Genomic DNA, 24,015 nt, shown 5'->3' on the forward strand with positions numbered 1-24,015 from the left:
CACACACACACACAAACACACACAGTGAATGCGGGTTGAAAATATTGCTTCTGAAAGTATTTGAACAAGGTTTAATATAAGGGTTAGGATATGAACTGGGCCTAGGGGCTAAAGCTAACATGGACTAGAGGCAGGGCTGACCAGATTTGTAGCTGGTCCAAACAGGCGTTAGGCGGACCACCGATGCAAGCTATCTGCTGTCTGTGCTTCCACTCAGGTACCTCCACTGTCACCAGGTTGAACTGGATCTGCTCGGCCAAGCACAAGATGTCAGAAATCTGATTCACCACCACCTATAGGTTGGGAGAAACAAACATCAGTCTAACCATACAGCGTACACACTCATGCAAGAACGCACGCACACACACACACACACATTCCTACCTCTCTGGTTATGTTGAGTTTGATGAACATCTCTCTGATTACAATCTCCTCTTCGCGGATCTCTTTCCATACCGCCTGTGACTGTGCCATCCCATTCACCTCTTGTTCCACTGACAATGACAGAATCAACATTTACATAGCGGTAAGCATTCACAATACGATAGCAGAAGAAACACCTGGAATTTCACAGCACAGTTGCTTCAGCCTGTAAATTAGTTTTAGTACAGTAGGAGTAAGATATGTTTTACAGTGCCTTCACATTGGCTAAAGCATATACAGATATGGCACCAATCTAGTCTTGTGTCCCAGACCCAGGCTATTGAAAAGACTAGGACCAGGCTAACTCCTACAGTACCTCGGCTCTGCAGTGTCTTCTTCTTGAAGTCGTGTTCATCCTGTAGGTCCTCCAGTGACTTAATCTCATGCTCTGAAACCTGAAAAGGGCAGAAGTCACACATTTTAATGGCCATGACTCATGATGGTGTTTGTGAAAAACATTTTCTACCCCTTTCGTAGGCTGTTCAACTGGTTATTGTTCATGTAGAATGACAAGACAATGGGCAGTGTTGTGGTACGGTGCATGATAATATATCCACATAACCAATGACACATGGTATTGTCCAAATGACCGCACCTAAACTCGGTTCCTCAGGTCTTTAACGTTGTTGTCCAGCTCCTTCTGTTTCTCCAACACCATGTTGTTTGGTGTGGACCCCACATTATCCTGACAAAAACATTCACAAACATTGTGTCTGGTTTCACACTCAGGTCACACTGAAATGCTCCTTCTGTTGCAGCAATAATTTAACTTCTTGGTGACAGGGGGCAGTATTTTGCATGCCCAAATTCAACTGCCGGATGAAATGCATGCCCAAATTCAACTGCCCGCTACTCATCCCCAGAAGATAAGATATGCACATTATGTACATTATTATTATAGAAAACACTCTGAAGTTTCTAAAACTCTTTGAATCATGTCTGTGAGTATAACAGAACAGGCAAATTTAGAATTTAGCAGGCGAAACCCAGAGGACAAACCATTCAGATTATTTTTTTGAGGTCACACTTTTTTCAATGTATTTTCATTGGTAATCCAGATTTCTAAGGGACCTTCTTCTAGTTCCTACCACTTCCCCTGCATGTCACCAGTCTTTAGAAATTTGTTGAGGTTTTCCCTTTGTGTAATGAAGAAGTAGCCCTGTTCAGAACGAGGGTCACTTGTAGTATACTGTTAGATAGAGGCGCGTGACCAGAAAGCTAGCTACAGTTTGTTTTCCTCCTGTATTGTCATCCCGTTTTAAATTTGATAGATTATTTACGTTAAAAATACCTAAAGATGTATTACAAAAGTAGTTTGAAATGTTTTGGCAAAGTCTACAGGTAACTTTTGAGATATTTTATAGTCACGTTGCGCAAGTTTGAAATGGTGTTTTTCTGGATCAAATGCGCCAAATAAATGGACAATTTGGATATATATCGTCGGAATTAATCGAACAAAAGGACCATTTGTGATGTTTATGGGACATATTGGTGTGCCAACAAAAGAAGCTTGTCAAAAATAAGGCATGAATTATGTTTTTATTTCTCCGTTTTGTGTCACACCTGCAGGGTTGAAATATGCTTTTCTCTCTTTGTTTACAGAGGTACTATCCTCAGATAATAGCATTGTTTGCTTTCGCCGAAAAGCCTTTTTGAAATCTGACATGTTGGCTGGATTCACAACAAGTGTAGCTTTAATTTGCTATCTTGCTTGTGTGATTTAATTAAAGTTGGATTTTATAGTAATTTATTTGAATTTGGCGCTCTGCATTTTCCCTGGCTTTTGGCCAGGTGGGATGCTTGCATCCCATATATCCCAGAGAGGTTAACATACAAATACAATATCAGGCAGTTTAACCCATTTTTCATATCTATGTTGCTAAGAAATGTGCTGAAATATTAATTCTCCATGCAATAGCAACTTTTCTAAGAAAATGCATCATGCACACACACACTACAACAGAAATACTCACAGAGTTCCATTAAGCAGTATGCAAAAGACAAGATCGGTGTCTCACCTCTTTTTTGATGATGGAGGCCAGGATCTTCTTCTCCTCTTTCAGACAGTTACAGATTATCATGGCCATCTGCAAAGGGTCTTCCTGGAAGTGGTCCTGGGAAGAGTTTCTCAACTTTACATTTTACAATTTAAAGTATACTTTTTGGTGTTCCTCAAGGATGCGTTCCAGAACCACTGTTCTTTCCTGATCATAAACTCAAACAATTAAATGGTTACTTATTGGCTTAAAGAACCTAAGATTGTCTAACCGTCTAACCTGATTAGGACGGCTTTAGCTTGAAACATTGTTGAAGCCCTTAGTCCTTATTGGCCCTGAGCTGACATTAAAAACAAATCTTCAGAGTACCATTCTTTCTTATAAGAATCAAAACACCAGTCTATAGAACAATACTCAATACTCAGCGCCTGAGTGTTTCCCTTATAAGTTTATGTCAGTCCTTACATATTAATTCAGAGTTCGACCCTGGCCTTTCCTGCAGGTTGCGTTTAATCTTGCGTATATTGTGTTGCAACAGGAAGTTGTTCTCCAGGGCGAAGCGGCTGTACTGAACATCCAACTGGGCCAGGAGGTCATGGAAACGGACCGCTGCAAGAGAATCGCTGGTGGCCACCATGTCCCTGAAAGGGGTCAACCAAAAATACTTAAAAATTATTGTCATCCTTTGAAATGAAAGCAACCAGCTCAGGGAACACAGTAATTGCAAAAATGACTAGCTGGAGTCATCTGAGCAGTTGGCTTCTGAGCCCTCACCCGCTAGTGACTGAATGCTGATATACTTGGTTCTGACTCGCTACAGGCTGTCCGGCAAGAATGCATCTCAGTCGAGGAATTGTATTAATCTTTATCACCACCACACATAGTAATCACACACACAATCTTCTTTTACACTAGGAATGAACTTGCGGTTATTGCGGATGCACTGCCAAACACCTCTAGTAAAACACACTGGTAACTTGGTCAACAGCCAAATTTGCTATAACCACTCTGAGCCAGAGTCCAAATGCGGGCACGTTGATTGGCTCAAAGGAATTACTTTTTTTTTGCAGTATTTTGTGAGGTGAAAGTTGTGAGGTGAAAAAGGTCAACAACCTTACACCAACGACAACAAACATTTCAAGTAGTCCACAGCCTTTACAAGCATGTTACTTTTACTTTCTGTTTTCTTATTACAGTAGTTGGCGCAGGCTTTCTAATATCTAGATTAACAAGGCCAAACTAAGCACAATACGTCATGAGAGCAGTTACACCACAGCCTTCAAATGCATCCACACATGCTGACTGTGTAAACTACACACCCCTTGGCAGTCTGTTGCTTACTGCAGCTCACTCACCAGTCATGGCTCTCTATCCAGGCACTGAGGTACTGGCGGATCTCCATAGGGAAAGTATCATCATACAGCTGGTCCACCTGCTCCAGGTACTTGGAGTCTAGCTGCTGCAGCTGGAACCACTGGGCCATCTAGAAACCAGGGACAGGGAGTGGCAATCAGTGTTTTCCTGTATCATTCCATAGGCACCTCAGTATGGAGGTCAGAGAATAACCAGTATAGTGGGAAACAGTACAATACGTAGCCTACTAACTGTCGCATGCCATATTTAGCGCCAACTACAGGCTGGGATTGTAATCCTTTGCACAGGTCAAACTGTGCTTACTTTCGGATGCTGTGATCAAATCGTTACCACGTCCACGTATGACTACAGCCATGTACATCAGGGTTGGGCGCAGTTCAGTTTTCATGTCTAAAAATTCAGGAAGTGAATTGAAATATTGTCACAGAAAACAGTGGATAATTTGTAATTAATTAATTGAATTTCAATATACTTCCTGAATTGAAAACTGAATTGAGAACTCGGTCTAAGCTTCTTTAGTCTTTGGAGGGTTGAGGAAGAGAGGCAGCTACTCTATAGTAGGCTACTGCTGGGTAAGACCAAAGTTACTTAATAGGATCCTGCCCAAATAGGTTTTTATGTGACATTCTCTTTGTATTACATTCTGTCTAACTCAGTGAATGGGTATAGTTTAATTAAACTAGGGTATGTAGGCTGAAATCAAATTGAAGTGCATTTCACTTTTCCTGAAATATCACATATTGATTTGTACAGCAGCATGTCCCGTGTAGAGTGATGGTATAGGAATGTGATCTAAAAAGCAGCACGGCAGTGTGCCTTATGATGGCGAACCAGGCTGAAAAATGAATTAGTGGAGCTGTTGCCATCTTGGGGATTTCATACAGAGGTAAAGTATGTTTTATATCAGACATTCAACAGACATTCAACAAACATTCACCATTTGCCTATTTAAACGTTGACAACAATATCCATTCCTCTCAGACTACTACAATTAATAAAAATGTAAACACAACATGTAAAGTCTTGATCCCATGTTTCATGAGCTGAAATAAAAGATCCCAAAAATGTTCCATATGCACAAAAAGCTTATTTCTCTCAAATGCTATGCACAAATTTGTTTATTTCGCTGCTGTTAGTAAGCATTTCTCCTTTGCCAAGATAATCCTTCCACCTGACAATTGTGGCATATTAAGAAGCTGACTAAACAGCATGATCACTATCACAATGCACTAACAATACCAGGGACAATAAAAGGCCACTCTAAATTGTACAGTTTTGTCACACAACACAATGCCACAGATGTCTCAAGTTTTGAGGGAGCATGGAATTGGCATGCTGACTGCAGGAATGTCTACCAGAGCTGTTGCCAGATAATTTTATGTTAATTTCTCTACCATGAGCCGTCTCCAACGTCCTGTCCTGCAGCTCAGATCATAAGGACGACTGCATCTTTGACAAACCAGGATTATTAACTTGACCATGCTTAAAGACACAGTATATTCAATGTCTGATTTCTTATTGTTACCCATCTACCAATCACTGCCCTTCTTTATGAGGCTTTCAAAAAGCTCCCTGGTCTTTCTTTATACTTGAATCTGTGCTTGAAATTCAAGACTTGACTGAGGGACCTTACATATGGTGTTTGTATGAAGGACAAAGGAAGGTGTAGAGATTCATAAATGATGTCAACCCCTATTATTTCATACAGAGTGATTCCATATAATGTACTATTTGTATGAATATTCTAAGACAAATATGCTTGTCTGTATTTTTTTTCCATTTCAAAATATGTTCATTTCACATGTTGAAGATCTAGATCATGAATATTCAGCTTTCAAATACACAACGCAGTGGACTAGAGGTCAAGAGGGCCAGAGAGCAATGGAACGAGTGTTTTTCAGTTTTTTCAGTTTTCAACATCTGTTTCAGATCTGTGTAGGAATTACAGTCTGGGACTCATAGCTACATGTGGGAAGTTCTCATTGGTCCAAATCGTCTATACATTGAGCCTGAAACGGTATACTTGGTATTTGGCCAGTGGCCCAATTTTATTGCAATGAATTCTAATTGGTCAACCACAGGCTAGGCTTGGGCTAGGCTTTGTTCAGTGTAGAAAACACTGAGGACAGGGAAAAATAAACATGTACCATCTACTTTCCAGCATAACAACTATGATTTGTTCTCTTTGAATACATATATTTTTCTCCCTCTGATTTGCTTTGAGGTCTGTGTTATTGAAAAAGTGTTACTGAAAAATAACATCAACTGCTAACAGTTTCACAACAAAACTTGCTTCATTCTATAGCTGGAGGACTCCTTATATCGCCAGAAGTGAAAAGTATAACACATTTTTTTGTCTTCATCTGTTGGGGTCTAGTACTGTCTTTTTGCTAGCTAGGGCCATCTACTTTAAGTGCTGCCTGTTTTCCCAGTGGCTTACTTGGTGTGTGAACGTTCTGTAGCTCAGTTGGTAGAGCATGGCGCTTGTAATGCCAGGGTAGTGGGTTCAATCCCCGGGACCACCCATACGTAGAATGTATGCACACATGACTGTAAGTCGCTTTGGATAAAAGCGTCTGCTAAATGGCATATATTATTATATATTATAACTGCTGATTGCTCATAATTTGCAGATAGTTGTTGACACATCAACCAGGATCAAGGGGCAGGGCATTTTGTGACTTGTTTTGGTAATCAGTGGCTGCATTTTTGGGGGGCTTTTGCAATGACCTTATTACTGCCACACCGGCGGTCACAAGTCATGAAGGAAGTCAAATTCCACCTGACTGTTTAGTCATGGTAATTAGGCTTCTCCAAGCTCTGATGCTGCTGATGGTTATTAGCAGCCTCCCAAACTTGCTAACTGCCTGGTACTCAGCACTCTACTTTCCCTCTATTCACTCGGACATCAATGCAAAAGTAATTGAAAATCAAATCAAACACTTCATGAGAGCCCATGAGCTCATGTTGCGCAACATTTCTATAGGCTATGAAATTTCGAGTGATGGCCTCTATGTAAAAGAAGAAGTCACATCAGCATCATTTTAAAAAAACTTTCCTAATATTATGCAAATATTAAGCTCATTGCTTATCTTTATAACAGGAGTATAGCCTACATGGCTGGCATGAAAATTAACCACAGGAAAAGCGTCCTCCATTCGCTATTTGAGTGCAGAGGTAAAATACTTTTTCCCCATGACCGTTTCGAGACAGGTGCATGATAATGGTCCATTCTAAATCAAAATTAATTTCACACATACAGTGGGTTCCAAAATTACTGGCACTGGCAATGCACTAACTATACTATATATAAAATATTAACAATGTAATTATAGAGAAACTCAAAATACCAACATGAGAGAAATACTGTACTTTATTAATGATTCAAATAATTTATTGATGTAATAAAAAAATCTATGTCCTCCAAATCAAGGTTTCACAATTAATGGCACCCTTAAAGATAATGATGATTGTAATTAAAAATACGCATGCAATATCCCATGAAGAAAACAAAAGAACTGGCAGGTCAAAAGAGACAGATGGTCGTAGACCTTCATAAATCTGGTCATGGTTACAAGATGATCTACAAACGATTGAATATACCACTGAGCACTGTCAGGGCAATTATTATTTTTTAAATAAAAAAATATGGAACAGTTGAAAAGTTCATGGGTAGAGGATGCAAATGCATTTTGCTCCCCAGGATAGGGAGGAGGATGGTGAGAGAAGCAACAAAATCCCCAAGAATCACTGTGAAAGAATTGCAGGCCTGGTGGCATTTGGGGTCACCAGGTTTCAAAAAGCACCATCAGACGCCACCTCCACAACAACAGGCTCTTTGGAAGGGTTGCCAGACGAAAGCCCTTTCTGACCCCAAGACACAGATGCAAGCGCTTGGAGTTTGCAAAACGTCATTTAAATTATGACTGGATGAAGGTGATCTGATAAGACCAAAATTGAACGTTTTGGTCAGATACAGCATCGGCATGTTTGGCGTAGAAACAGAGATGCAAACAAGGAGAGGCACCTCATTCCCACGGTGAAATATGAAGGTGGGTCAGTGATGTTTTGGGGCTGTTTTAATTCCAGAGGTCCAGGTGCACTGGTTAAGATTGACGGCATAATGAATTCCACCAAGTATTAGGCAATTATGGCTAACAATCTGGTTGTCTCTGCCAGAAGGCTGGGACTTGGCCGTAGGTGGACTTCCCAACAAGACAATGACCCAAAACATACCTCAAGATCCACACAGAAATGGTTCTGTGACAACAAAATCAATGTTCTGCCATGGCCATCTCAGTCGCCGAACCTCAATCCAATCGAAAACCTGTGGCCTGAAGAGGGCAGTTGATAAGCGCAAACCCAAGAATGTGAAGGATCTTGAAAGGATCTGCATAGAGGACTGGTCCAAAATCCCTCCAAATGTGTTTCTTAACCTTGTCAAACATTACAGGAAAATACTCCATGCTGTTATCCTAGCCAGAGGTGGTTGCACTAAGTTCTAAATGAGGAATGCCAATAATTATGAAACCTTGATTTTGGTGAAATGTATTTTGTATAAAATAATTGTATGATTTTGGTTGGTTCCATTGAAACATTAAAAGTACAGTATTTCTCACATGTTGGTATTTTGAGTTTATCTCTATAATTATATTGTTTATATATTTAAAGTATTGTTAGTGAATTGCCAGTCAGGGGTGAGAGTAAGTTTGGAGCCCACTGTATATTATTTAGTATTTGTAAAGACACGATTAAATCAAGACTAGTCTGATGGGGGACAATATTAGTTGATCACTTGTGAATTAGATACTATCACTTGATGCCCAGCTTAAGGCAAGGAACAATGCCTTATTTCAAATAAAATAAAATAGAATCATAGTTGCACACCTCATGTAGCCTAGTTGCGTCCCTGATGTGTCTTCCCTTGTAGCCTGTGAGAAAGAGATCACGTGATGGAGAGCTGTGTGAGTGAGAAGTGCTTCGGAGCAGGCAGCACTCAGGGAGAAGTGCTGCAAAAGGCATGGATTTTTTAGGGTTGCCACACAAAGGGGATTCCGCCGGGAAATTCGAAGCAATATCAAGTGCTTCTCAAATTGTGAATGAGAGACTGATGAAGTGTGTACAGCCTGCGCATAAAAGCAGAACTTTTTTCAAATAATCATTAGTCGCATCATGCAGCCTTACAATGTATTAAAAATGAAGCATACAGCCCAATGTTTGTAGAACAAATAAAGTTACATGCATAACTCTAAATTAACGATATAGGTGTACCCATTTCTTTGTTAACCGCTCAACACCGAATAGTGCGCATTCCCACAAATCGTTTGGAGAAAATATCCTTTCTATTTTATAAAATAAAATAATTTAAAATAATGCCATGGAATTCTAAGCAAATCCTGTCTGCTAAATGAACTAATGTAGACCACAGCCATATGGCATAGCCAGATCAGAACAACTCAGAGTATGCTATTCTGTTATTCAGAAATAAACTACGTTTTCTTAATATCATGTTTCTTTAGACCTGTCTAAAATGAATAATATGTTTATTGTGAAGGTGTAGGCTATATTACATGGATTTATTAGACTATTTAAAATGTAGATGTTCCAAAGGTTTGCATGACTGTGGAAGCCAGGAGATACTGAATGTGTTTACAGTGAGACTGACAGTTATTTGCTTGACAATCACTGGCTGACGCAATTTCATGACCGCCACAGCCCTTGTTTCACCTCTCTTAGGCAATCAAATCAAATTGTATTTGTCATATGCACCGAATACGGGTGTAGACCTTACAGTGAAATGCTTACTTACAAGCCCTTAATATCTATACTTTTTGTGATTATTTATTTGTGATTATTTATTTGAATTTTGTGATTATTTATTTGAATCCAGTTTCACGGAAAGTTGTCCCGCTAGCGGGACGCCTAGCCTTAAGAAAATGTATTTCGATGGCTCACCACTCTTCGTACTTGTCGTCTTCAACCTCCTGACATCTGCCTTTGATTAATTTCTTCCAACTGTCTTTCCCCTCCTCGCCTCTTTTGACCTCACCCTTTCCCAATACCTTCCAACTCACAAGGCAGGCAATATGCTTGACCTAATCTTTACTAGAGGCTGCTCACCTACTGATCTCACCGCAAACCCCTCCAGGTCTCTGATCATTACTTTGTTTCATTTTCTGTCTCCCTTTCCTCCAACCCTAATCACTCAGCCCCTACTCAGAAGGTCATACGCCATAGCAATCTTCGCTCTCTCTCTCCCACTACTCTCCTCTTCTATCCTATCATCTCTTCCTTCTGCTAAATCCTTCTCCCTTCGGTCTCCAGATTCTGTCTCTTCGACCCTACTCTCCTCCGTGTTTGCTTCCTATGACTCGCACTGTCCCCTTTCCTCCTGGCAGGCTCAGCCCTCCCCTCCTGCTCTGTGGCTGAGTGTCTCATTGTGAGCTTACAAAACAGGGCTCGAGACAGCTGAGCGAAAACGGAGGAAAACGAAACTTCTGGAGGACCTTTCATCATTTCACTCCCTCCTCTATACCTTCTATTTCTCTGTATCCTCTGCTTAAGCCACTTTCTTACCCTAGGAAACTATTTTACACTTTCTCCCCCCTCCTTAATCCTCCACGTCCCTCTCTGCGGACAACTTTGTCAACCACTTTGAAAAAAAAGTTGACGACATCCACTACTCATTCACTCAGACTATTGAGTCCACTGGTCTCACTCACACAGAACTACCCTATGCCTCTCTCCTTTATTCTCATCCTCTATCCGCTGCCTTTGACACCGTGAACCATCAAATACTCCTCTCCACCTTCTCAAGGCTGGGCATCTCAGGCTATGCACTATTGGATTGCATCATACCTGGCAGGCCGCTCCTACCAGGTGACGTGGAGAGGATCTGTGTCTGCCCCACGTACTCTTACTACTGGTGTCCCCCATGACTCGGTTCTAGGCCCTCTCCTCTTCTCTCTATACAACAAGTCACTCGGCTCCATCATATCCTCAAATGTTCTCTCTTATCATTGCTTTGTGGATGACATTCAACTACTCCCCCCCCTTCTGACACCCAGGTGGCGACATCTCTGTGTGCCTGGCCCACCACTTCAAGCTCAACCTAGACAAGACAGAATCTGCTCTCCCTCCCGGGGAAGGCCTGCCCGCTCAAAAACCTCTCCATCATGGTTGACAATTCCACAGTGTCACCCTTCCAGAGTGCAAAGAACCTTAGTGTGACCCTGGACAACACCCTGTTGTTCTCTGCAAACATCAAAGCTAACATTCAAGAGTAACTGCCCCTCCCTACCTTCAAGCTACACCCCACCCCGCTCAGCCCAGGCCAAGCATTTCGCTGTCGTGGCACACCAATAGCGGAACCAGCATCCCCCTGAATCAAAGACAGCAGCGTCCCTACCCATCTTCCGAAAGCATCTGAAAGCCTACCTAATATTTAAAACTCCAGTTTTTCAAAATTCCTGACATTTAATCCCAGTAAAAATTCCCTGTTTTAGGTCAGTTAGGATCACCACTTTCTTTTAAGAATGTGAAATGTCAGAAAAATAGTAGAGAGAATGATTTATTTCAGCTTTTATTTCTTTCAGAAATGTGGGTCAGAAATGTATATACACTCAATTAGTATTTGGTAGCATTGCCTTTAAATTGTTTAACTTGAGTCAAACTTTTTGGGTAGCCTTCCACAAGCTTCCCACAATAAGTTGGGTGAATTTTGGCCCATTCCTCCTGACAGAGCTGGTGTAAATGAGTCAGGTTGGTAGGCCTCCTTGCTCGCATGCGCTTTTTCAGTTCTGCCCACAAACTTTCTATTGGATTGAGGTCAGGGCTTTGTGATGGCCACTCCAATACCTTGACTTTGTTGTCCTTAAGCCATTTTTCCACAACTTCGGCTTGCAAGCCGCCCCCTTTTTCCTCCAAGCATAACAATGGTCATTATGGCCAAACAGTTCTATTTTTGTTTCATCAGACCAGAGGACATTTCTCCAAAAAGTATGATCTTTGTCCCCATGTGCAGTTGCAAACCGTAGTCTGGCTTTTTGATGGCGGTTTTGGAGCAGTGGCTTCTTCCTTGCTGAGCGGCCTTTCAGGTTATGTCGATATAGGACTCGTTTTACTGTGGACATAGATACTTTCGTACCTGTTTCCTCCAGCATATTCACAAGGTCCTTTACTGTTGTTCTGGGATTGATTTGCACTTTTCGCACCAAATTACGTTCATCTCTAGGAGACAGAACGCGTCTCCTTCCTGAGTGGTATGACGGCTGTGTGGTCCCATGGTGTTTATACTTGCATACTACTGTTTGTACAGATGAACGTGGTACCTTTAGTTGTTTGGAAATTGCTCCCAAGGATGAACCAGACTTGTTTATTTCTGTCTTGGCTGATTCTTTTGATTTTCCCATGATGCCATGCAAAGAGACACTGATTTTGAAGGTACACCTCAAATTGGCTCAAATGATGTCAGAAACCTCTAAAGCCATGACATCATTTTCTGGAATTTTCCAAGCTGTTTAAAGGCACAGTCAATTTAGTGTATGTAAACTTCTGACACACTGGAATTGTGATACAGTGAATTATAAGTGAAATAATATGTCTGTAAACAATTGCTGGAAAGTGACTTGTGTCATGCACAAAGTAGATGTCCTAAACGACTTGCCAAATCTATAGTTTGTTAACAAGACATTTGTGGAGTGGTTGAAAAATGAGTTTTAATGACTCTAACCTAAGTGTATTTAACCTTCCGACTTCAACTGTGTGTGTGTACATACATACATACATACATACATACATACATACATACATACATACATACATACATACATACATACATACATACATACATACATACATACATACATACATACATACATACATACATACATACATACATACATACATACATACATACATACATACATACATACATACATACATACATACATACATACATACATACATACTACCGTTCAAAAGTTTGGGATCACTTAGAAATGTCCTTGTTTTTGAAAGAAAAGCACATTTTTTGTCCATTAAATTACTATTGTGGCTGGAAACGGCTACAATTGGCGTATTATCAGCAACTATCACTCCTGTGTTCCAATGGCATGTTGTGTTAGCTAATTCAAGTTTATAATTTTAAAGGCTAATTGATCATTAGAAAACCCTTTTGCAATTGTTAGCACAGCTGAAAACTATTGTGCTGATTAAAGAAGCAATAAACTGTCCTTCTTTAGACTAGTTGAGTATCTGGAGCGTCAGCATTTGTAGGTTTGATTACAGGCTCAAAATGGCCAGAAACAAAAAACTTTCTTCTGAAACTCATCAGTCTATTCTTGTTCTGAGAAATTATGGATATTCCATGTAAGAAATTGCCAAGAAACTGAAAATCTCGTAAAACGCAGAGTACTACTCCCTTCACAGCACAGCGCAAACTGGTCCTAACCAGTGTCTGTGTTCTTTTGCCCATCTTAATATTTACCTTTTATTGGCCAGTCTGAGATATGTCTTTTTCTTTGCAACTCTGCCTAGAAGGCCAGCATCTTGTAGAAGGCCAGCATCTTGGAGTTGCCTCTTCACTGTTGATGTTGAGACTGGTGTTTTACGGGTACTATTTAATGAAGCTTCCAGTTGAGGACTTGTGAGGTGTCTGTTTCTCAAACTAGACACTAATGTTATTGTCCTCTTGCTCAGTTGTGCACCAGGGCCTCCCACTCCTGGATAAGAGTGTCTGCTAAATGACTAAAATAAATGTAATGAAAGACATTATGTGAATAACTGCAATTGTGTTGAGCAGGGCAGAGGTGTAGGAGGTTGATGCTCTCTCTGCAACTACTTGAAGAAGACAGAGGATTTGGTGATCTGAAAAAGTCAGCAACCTTCACGCTAGCCATGATGAGCTGAGATAATGAATGGGCTGGACATGTTGAGAGATGAGTTCTGATTGGTCTGCCATATAGCCCGCTTCTGCCTATTTGAGCTGGTTAGTATGTATAGGCAATCCTGTCTAACGTGGCTTTAAAAATATATTGCTTAGTAGAACTGCATAAGTGTTGCTCTCAACTTTCTGGACGACCATGTTTTGAAATCAGTGGAATTAGAGAATGGAGAAAACACCTGTCTCTGGATTACATCTTCAAACTAAGGGCAACCATGGCATCCGTGACAGGGAGAAGCATCCAACCATGATGTATAGGGTAAGATAGTGTAGCTAGCTACATTTTCAGTTATTACATATGTCTAATTTTGACAAAGTTGTTTTCATTTGAAGTTTAAGTGTACTGTTAGCTAGCTAGCTAACGATAGCTGGCTGGCTTGCTAACTAACGTTACGTGTATGATCTCATTAGTCGTATCTCAGAGCCATTTGTTTTGCTTAATGTTAGCTAGCTAACATTGAACCTGGTTGGTTAGCTACGTGCAGATTCATTCAGGGTAGTAACGTCATGAGTTGTAATTATGGTTTATTGTTTAGCTAGCTAGCTACATGTCTTAACAAAAGACTCAAAAGACTGTTAGCCAGTATGCAAGTGTCCATTTTAATAGAATGTCACTGCGACAACTGTTAGCCAGTTAGCTTGGGTGCTTGACTGCTGTTGTTAGGATAGAACGCTCGGATCAACCCTTAAAGAGATTGGTGGAACTAAAGCTTAACCTTTCTAGCGCTGCTGAAAAGGCAGTGCGCGAAATTCAAAAATATTTATTAGAAATATGTAACTTTCACACATTAACAAGTCCAATACTGCAAATGAAAGATAAACATCTTGTTAATCTACCCATCATGTCCGATTTCAAAAATGCTTTACAGCTAAAGCACAAGATATGATTATGTTAGTTCAGAGCCAAGTCGAAAAAACACACAGCCATTTTTCCAGCCAAAGATAGGAGTCACAAAAAGCAGAAATATAGATAAAATTAATCAGTAACCTTTGATGATCTTCATCAGATGACACTCATAGGACATCATGTTACACAATACATGTATGTTTTGTTCGATAATGTGTATATTTATATCCCAAAATTTCAATTTACGTTGGCGCCTTACGTGCAGTAATGTTTTGATTCCAAAACATCCAGTGATTTTGCAGAAATACTCATAATAAACATTGATAAAAGATACTAGTGTTATTCACAGAATTAAAGATACACTTCTCCTTAATGCAACCGCTGTGTCAGATTTCAAAAAAACTTTATGGAAAAAGCATAATCTGAGAACGGCGCTCAGAACCCCAAACAGCCAGAGGAATATCCGCCATTTTGGAATCAACAAAGTTAGAAACAACACCATAAATATTCACTTACCTTTGATGATCTTCATCAGAAGGCACTCCCAGGAATCCCAGTTCGACAATAAATGACAATAAATGACAACGTTCCATCATTCATGTCCAAATAGCCACTTGTTGTTAGCATGTTCAGCCCAGTAATCCATCTTCATGAGGTGCAGGCACTTCATCCAGACAAACTCGAAATGTTCCGTTCTAGTCATTTAGAAACATGTCAAACGATGTATGGAATCAATCGTTAGGATGTTTTTAACATAGAACATTATTGATGTTTTAACCGGAGAATTCATTTGTCTTCAGAAAAGCACTGGTACGAGAGGTAACTCTGTCGGGAGCGCGCGTCATGAGACCAAGGCTCTCTGCCAGACCACTGACTCAAAGAGGTCTCATGAGCCCCTCCTTTATAGTAGAATCCTCAAACCAGTTTCTAAAGACGTTTGACATCTAGTGGAAGCCGTACGAAGTGCAACCTCATCCATATCTCAATGTCTATTCGGTAGGCCAAGCTTTGAAAAACTACAAACCCCAGATGTCCCACTTCCTGGTTGGATTTTTCTCAGGTTTTCGCCTGCCATATGAGTTCTGTTATACTTATAGACATCATTCAAACAGTTTTATAAACTTCAGAGTGTTTTCTATCCAATATGCATATATTAGCATCTGGGACAGAGTAGGAGGCAGTTCATTCTGGGCACGCTATTCATCCAAAAGTGAAAATGCTGCCCCCTATACCAAAAAGGTTAAGAGTGTGTGAAAAATGCTGAATGAGTGAAGACAAAGTGAAGATAAAGAAGAGCTCTCCAGCAGGTACTAAGACATTCAAAGGCCATTTTCTCAAAAATGAGGTTACAAGTTTATGTGATGGCTTGCGTCAGTTCCATTGAGGGTTTGGTTTGAATAATTTGGATTTAATTTTATGTTTCTATGACAATCCATGAAAACGTTATAGTGGACAAGAGATTTAAATGCAATTTTACATGATTTGATTATTTATACCAAAACAACACTTTTTTTTATGCAAATCAAAGGTTGTAAAAGTAAGAATGATCAAAACAGTTATTGCAGTTAAAAGGTAAACATTTTTAACCACATCACTTAGACACTCAACGGCAGTTTCACCGCAGTCCCTAACTAAAAAATTACCTTGTTCCGGTTCCGGTTGGAGCGAGTGGTCGCATCTGCACGTCGCTCCAACGCTCCACTCCAACGCTCCAACGCTCCAACGGTTTGATTTGTCTTATCTTAGCAATTTCTTCTCAGCTAGCTACATAGCCGTCTTTGTATCAAAAGATAATTGCGTAATTATCGTATTTCGCCGTCCTAACGTAGTCTTCACTAGTCTTCACTAGCCAGCTAGCTAACGTCCACTGATTAGCTGCACTGGAGAAACTGTTACACTCAACTGAACGACTTGATTAGTTTAGTGTCAGCTAGCTACATAGCTGTCTTTGCTGTCTTCGTATCATCGTATCATCGTATCCAAGATAATTGTGTTGTTTAGGTTTAGAGTGTGTAGTCTTAGAGTGATTATCTTAATTTACCGAGGTTAGCTAGCCAGCTATTTGTCGTCCTTAACGTAGGTGACTCTGCTAGCTAGCCAACAGCTAGCCAACGCTAGCCAACGTCTTCTGTATAGAACTCAACTACCCGGTCGCATTCACAGGTTGTATCACATTTTCACTTCATTTTCATTACAGTACAACGGTTTGATTTGTTTGATCGTAGCTAGCTACTTAGCTAGCTACATAGCCGTCTTTGTATCAAAGATAATTGTGTAGTCTAGAGCGATTTTCTAGGTTCGCTAGCCATCTATTGTCGTTCTTTTAGCAAGCGTAACGTAAACAACACTGCTAGCTAGCCTGCTAGCCCCGAATAGCAACACTGCAGAAACTATTACACTCAACGGAACGACTTGATTAGTGTAGTGTCAACAACGCACCCACTGCCAGCTGGCCTACTTCAGCAGTACTGTATCATTTTAATCATTTTGGTCAATAAGATTCTTGCTACGTAGCTTAACTTTCTGAACATTCGAGACGTGTAGTCCACTTGTCATTCAATCTCCTTTGCATTAGCGTAGCCTCTTCTGTAGCCTGTCAACTATGTGTCGGTTTATCCCTGTTCTCTCCTCTCTGCACAGACCATACAAACGCTCCTCACCGCGTGGCCGCGGCCACCCTACTCTGGTGGTCCCAGCGCGCACGACCCACGTGGAGTTCCAGGTCTCCGGTAGCCTCTGGAACTGCCAATCTGCGGTCAACAAGGCAGAGTTCATCTCAGCCCATGCCTCCCTCCAGTCCCTCGACTTCTTGGCCCTGACGGAAACATGGATCACCACAGACAACACTGCTACTCCTACTGCTCTCTCTTCGTCCGCCCACGTGTTCTCGCACACCCGAGAGCGTCTGGTCAGCGGGGTGGTGGCACCGGGATCCTCATCTCTCCCAAGTGGTCATTCTCTCTTTCTCCCCTTACCCATCTGTCTATCGCCTCCTTTGAATTCCATGCTGTCACAGTCACTAGCCCTTTCAAGCTTAACATCCTTATCATTTATCGCCCTCCAGGTTCCCTCGGAGAGTTCATCAATGAGCTTGATGCCTTGATAAGCTCCTTTCCTGAGGACGGCTCACCTCTCACAGTTCTGGGCGACTTTAACCTCCCCACGTCTACCTTTGACTCTTTCCTCTCTGCCTCCTTCTTTCCACTCCTCTCCTCTTTTGACCTCACCCTCTCACCTTCCCCCTACTCACAAGGCAGGCAATACGCTCGACCTCATCTTTACTAGATGCTGTTCTTCCACTAACCTCATTGCAACTCCCCTCCAAACCACTGCCTTGTATCCTTTTCCCTCTCGCTCTCATCCAACAACACTGCCCCTACTCGGATGGTATCGCGCCGTCCCAACCTTCGCTCTCTCTCCCCCGCTACTCTCTCCTCTTCCATCCTATCATCTCTTCCCTCCGCTCAAACCTTCTCCCACCTATCTCCTGATTCTGCCTCCTCAACCCTCCTCTCCTCCCTCTCTGCATCCCTTGACTCTCTATGTCCCCTATCCTCCAGGCCGGCTCGGTCCTCCCCTCCCGCTCCGTGGCTCGATGACTCATTGCGAGCTCACAGAACAGGGCTCCGGGCAGCCGAGCGGAAATGGAGGAAAACTTCGCCTCCCTGCGGACCTGGCATCCTTTCACTCCCTCCTCTCTACATTTTCCTCCTCTGTCTCTGCTGCTAAAGCCACTTTCTACCACGCTAAATTCCAAGCTTCTGCCTCTAACCCTAGGAAGCTCTTTGCCACCTTCTCCTCCCTCCTGAATCCTCCGCCCCCTCCTCCCTCTCTGCAGATGACTTCGTCAACCATTTTGAAAAAGAAGGTCGACGACATCCGATCCTCGTTTGCTAAGTCAAACGACACCGCTGGTTCTGCTCACACTGCCCTACCCTATGCTCTGACCTCTTTCTCCCCTCTCTCTCCAGATGAAATCTCGCGTCTTGTGACGGCCGGCCGCCCAACAACCTGCCCGCTTGACCCTATCCCCTCCTCTCTTCTCCAGACCATTTCCGGAGACCTTCTCCCTTACCTCACCTCGCTCATCAACTCATCCCTGACCGTTGGCTACGTCCCTTCCGTCTTCAAGAGAGCGAGAGTTGCACCCCTTCTGAAAAAACCTACACTCGATCCCTCCGATGTCAACAATTACAGACCAGTATCCCTTCTTTCTTTTCTCTCCAAAACTCTTGAACGTGCCGTCCTTGGCCAGCTCTCCCGCTATCTCTCTCTGAATGACCTTCTTGATCCAAATCAGTCAGGTTTCAAGACTAGTCATTCAACTGAGACTGCTCTCCTCTGTATCACGGAGGCGCTCCGCACTGCTAAAGCTAACTCTCTCTCCTCTGCTCTCATCCTTCTAGATCTATCGGCTGCCTTCGATACTGTGAACCATCAGATCCTCCTCTCCACCCTCTCCGAGTTGGGCATCTCCGGCGCGGCCCACGCTTGGATTGCGTCCTACCTGACAGGTCGCTCCTACCAGGTGGCGTGGCGAGAATCTGTCTCCTCACCACGCGCTCTCACCACTGGTGTCCCCCAGGGCTCTGTTCTTGGCCCTCTCCTATTCTCGCTATACACCAAGTCACTTGGCTCTGTCATAACCTCACATGGTCTCTCTTATCATTGCTATGCAGACGACACACAATTAATCTTCTCCTTTCCCCTTCTGATGACCAGGTGGCGAATCGCATCTCTGCATGTCTGGCAGACATATCAGTGTGGATGACGGATCACCACCTCAAGCTGAACCTCGGCAAGACGGAGCTGCTCTTCCTCCCGGGGAAGGACTGCCCGTTCCATGATCTCGCCATCACGGTTGACAACTCCACTGTGTCCTCCTCCCAGAGCGCCAAGAACCTTGGTGTGATCCTGGACAACACCCTGTCGTTCTCAACTAACATCAAGGCGGTGGCCCGTTCCTGTAGGTTCATGCTCTACAACATCCGCAGAGTACGACCCTGCCTCACACAGGAAGCGGCGCAGGTCCTAATCCAGGCACTTGTCATCTCCCGTCTGGATTACTGCAACTCGCTGTTGGCTGGGCTCCCTGCCTGTGCCATTAAACCCCTTCAACTCATCCAGAACGCCGCAGCCCGTCTGGTGTTCAACCTTCCCAAGTTCTCTCACGTCACCCCGCTCCTCCGTTCTCTCCACTGGCTTCCAGTTGAAGCTCGCATCCGCTACAAGACCATGGTGCTTGCCTACGGAGCTGTGAGGGGAACGGCACCCCAGTACCTCCAGGCTCTGATCAGGCCCTACACCCAAACAAGGGCACTGCGTTCATCCACCTCTGGCCTGCTCGCCTCCCTACCACTGAGGAAGTAAGCTCCCGCTCAGCCCAGTCAAAACTGTTCGCTGCCCTGGCCCCCAATGGTGGAACAAACTCCCTCACGACGCCAGGACAGCGGAGTCAATCACCACCTTCCGGAGACACCTGACCACCTCTTTAAGGAATACCTAGGATAGGTTAAGTAATCCCTCTCACCCCACCCCCTAAGTTTTAGATGCACTATTGTTAAGTGACTGTCCCACTGGATGTCATAAGGTGAATGCACCAATTTGTAAGTCGCTCTGGATAAGAGCGTCTGCTAAATGACTTAAATGTAAATGTAATGTAAATGTTAAATGTAAATGTAATCCTTTGTAGTAATCAGAGAGGAATGGAAACTGATGTCAATGTTTAAATAGGCTAACCACGAATGTCTTTTGAAAATCTGTTGAATGTCTGAGATATTACAACCTACTTTACCTCGTGGATTAAATTTCATGGTGAACTCCCTCCATGTCATGCTGCTGTAATTCACATGCACAGAACATTTCTATGCACTTCACTTGAATTCCAGTCTGCCAGAACAGGCTGCCAGTCAATTATTTAGTCAAACTTTAGTCACGGACAGTGGAGCTGAATCAACAGGCTTAGTAAAAGTCAGCCAGTCATGGACAGAAACTCCTGTCAAAACAGAAAAATATGTCTTTACAAGAAAAACACAGAGGAGATACTGCAGCGTTTCCTGCACTGATGAACAGGACTGTTTTGATTAGTACATTAGATTACGCATTGAACCATTGAGTGTACTGTCTCCTATTAAGAGAAAATCTATTAGAGTTACCTGTTCCAAATCAAGGATTTACAATCATTATCACATACTGACTGATTGGACTACTGCAACTCACTGTTGGCTGGGCTCCCTGCTTGTGCCATCAAACCCCTGCAATTTATCCAGAACGCTGCAGCTTTCCTGGTGTTCAACCTTCCCAAATTCTCCCATGTCACCAAATTCACCCGATCCTCCGAGCATTCCACTGGCTTCCCAGTCGAAGCCGCATCCACTACAAAACTATGGTACTTGCCTCAGAGCAACCTTCCGGGTCTGCTCAAAACCTACACGCCAATGCTAGGGCGGCAGGTAGCCTAGCGATTATAGCATTGGGCCACTAATCAAAAGGTTGCTGGTTTGAAAACCTGAGCCAACAATGTAAAAAATCTGGCGATGTGCTCTAATTTGCTCCAGGAGCGCCATGCTACTATGGCTGACTCTGTAAAAACAACACGTTCCACTGCACCTATATAGTGTATGTGACCATAAAACCTGAGTATTCTGTTCTGGTCTCTTGGTTCTCCCACACCTATGCAGTCCAAGCTCTTATCTGGCCTGGCACCCCAATGGCGGAACCAGCTTCTCCCTGAAGCTATGACTACTTTATTGAGGAATAATCAGTGGTGGAAAAAGTACCCTATTGTCATACTTGAGTAAAAGTATAGTTACCTTAATAGAAAGTTACTCAGGTAAAAGTGGAAGTCATCCAGTAAAATACTACCGGAGTAAAAGTCTAAAAGGATGTGTTTCTAAATATACTTAAGTATCAAAAATAAAAGTATAAATCATTTCAAATTCATTATATTAATGCTTTAATTTACGGATAGCGAGGGGCACACTCCAACACTCAGACATAATTTATTTAAAAATGCATTTGCGTTTAGTAAGTCCGCCAGATCAGAGGCAGTAGGGATGACCAGGAATGGTCTATTGACGTGTGTGTGAATTGGACCATTTTCCTGTCCTGTTAAGCATTCAAAATGTAACTTCTGGGTGTCATCAAAAATGTAGGGAGTAAAAAGTACATTATTTTATTTAGGAATGTAGTGAAGTAAAAGTTGCCCAAAATAGAAATAGTAAAGTACAGATACTCCAAAAAACAACTTTAAAATATTTTTACTTTAGCACTTTACAACACTGGAAATAATGTACTTACTATGACTGTGATAGTGCATTCATCTTAAGACAGCTAAGCGGGACTAACTGGATAAGAGTGTCTGCTAAATGACTAAAATGTAAATATATTCAGTCAACAGCTATGATTACAATTGTGGTGGTGTGTAAGCCTTCAGCTTAGCATAAACTTTTTCTAAACCTTTGAAGCATTGCAAGATTAACTTTAAACAGCTGAAGTGTCTTCTTTATACGATTATCCTGAGGATTCAACCAAATGCATTCTGAAAACATCATTTTAAAACTAAAACAAAGATGTAATTAAATGTAATTAAGATTATAAAAAGATGGTAATCTACCACACTTGCAGTTATTACACATGTGTTTACTGAGTATTAAAAAATTAGATAGCCTAATCACTTTTGACAAATGATATAAAATATTTTTTATAGAACGTTAGCCAGTAACCAGTAGAACGTTGGGCCAGTAACCGAAAGGTTGCTAGATCGAATCCCCGAGCTGACAATGTAAAAATCTGTTGTTCTGCCCCTGAACAATGCAGTTAACCCACTATTCCTAAGCCGTCATTGTAAATAAGAATTTGTTCTTAACTGACTTGCCTAGTTAAATAAAGGTTTAGAAAAATAAAAAAATAAAGCCCAATACAATTTACAAAGAAAATACATTAAAAAAGCATAATAACAAATCCAAGCAATTTGCAACTTCAATTGCAGAAATTGAAGTCGCAAATTATTGTCTCTTTTGTGACAAATTAATTGAAAAAAGGTACACTTTAAATATCACCATATCAATAATATATGAAAATGTAAGTGTAATTATTAGCAAGTATACTTTCAGTTTCACCCTTTCCTTGATTTGGTTTCCTTTGACACTCTGTTTTGGTCAAAATTCCCTACATCCCAATGCTTTTTTGGGGGGGGTTACCTAGGTAATGATTGCTGTAAGAACCAGGTAAATTCCGTAACCTGCACCTACCTTGAATAACGTTGACAACGGTACGAAAAGGTGAATTCAAGATAAATGGGAAAGGTCCCTCCACTTCAGCAGCCTGGTGGCTCAGACAACATATGATATTAACATTTGTATTGTCAATAAAATAATTCTGAAAATACCAACTTTTATATGAACAGCTGTTCAATGGCACAGCCCATATGCGATAAATCCTGTCATAGCTAAGCTTTTGCAAAGGTTGACGCCCATAGTAGTAGAGGACCAATCAAAGTACATATGCGTTTTAGCACTGTTCTTTCTATTCGGCAACCTCCCTCGTCAGACTGAAATCAGAAACTTCAAATTAAAAACGCAACTTATTCAGAGCGTAAATAGAAACCTAACATATTATTGAACACATAAGCATTGGAAGTAATTCCATAGCTATTTGCTGGGTAGTTCATCCTGTACTCCAATGGCATGATAAAAATTAACCATAGTCCATGTATTACAATTGCTCGGCAACGTTCAAGAGTCGGTATAGTCACAAATAAACTTTGCAAACGCTCTGCAGTTTCTGACGGAGGGAGTAGGCGGAGATTATAGAATGGCTGTGTACAAACCACGTGGTTTCCAAGAAGGAGAAAGTAGAAGGAGCCACTGATAGGAAACATACTATAAAAAGGCAATGACTAGATGGGATACAGCTGCTGTCATATATGACGTAAATTATTTCATTGTTTCATTATTATTTTTCGCAATCCCTAACCCTTTATCTAACCTTAACCTAATTATACTTGCCTGCTACGTTAATAACCTAACCTGCTGCGTACCTTCTAAACCTCCTACAAAAATGTGTGTCCCTTCTTGACAAAAGCCTATAGAACGAAATGTGCTAAAATTCAGCTTTTTTTCTCTAGGTTCCACAGTGCAGTAATAATGCCTAGAAACAACAAAAAATACAATACACACATAATCCAAAAAAGTAAAAAGAAAGAAATTAAGAAATATCAATAACAGAGAACCAGCAATAACAGAGACCGGAATAGAACCAGCAATAACAGAGAGCGGAATATAGACACTGAGTGTCCACATCATTATGAACACCTGCTCTTTCAATGACATAGACTGACTAGGTGAAAGCTATTGTCCCTTATTGCCACATGTTAAATATTGTCACTTGTTAAATCTACTTCAATCAGTGTAGATGGAGGGAGGAGACAG

The 24,015-nt window shown here is 41.7% G+C and overlaps 1 pseudogene across 1 annotated transcript in view; it reads right to left on the bottom strand.

Annotated features, from left to right (window-relative positions):
- LOC124041934 overlaps positions 1–23,333 on the bottom strand; it is a 46,025-nt pseudogene extending 22,692 nt beyond the window's left edge. The window contains exons 1-8 of the transcript XR_006840009.1: positions 22,837–23,333; positions 3,776–3,903; positions 2,917–3,061; positions 2,442–2,537; positions 1,019–1,108; positions 740–818; positions 385–494; positions 143–293 (exon numbers count right to left, since the gene is read on the bottom strand). The product of XR_006840009.1 is annotated as a signal transducer and activator of transcription 1-alpha/beta-like (transcript). The remainder of the gene's footprint in view (positions 1–142; positions 294–384; positions 495–739; positions 819–1,018; positions 1,109–2,441; positions 2,538–2,916; positions 3,062–3,775; positions 3,904–22,836) is intronic.
- Positions 23,334–24,015: the final 682 nt, after the last annotated feature.

This window comes from Oncorhynchus gorbuscha, linkage group LG01 (genome assembly GCF_021184085.1).
Source record: "Oncorhynchus gorbuscha isolate QuinsamMale2020 ecotype Even-year linkage group LG01, OgorEven_v1.0, whole genome shotgun sequence".
Classification (NCBI taxonomy): domain Eukaryota; kingdom Metazoa; phylum Chordata; class Actinopteri; order Salmoniformes; family Salmonidae; genus Oncorhynchus; species Oncorhynchus gorbuscha.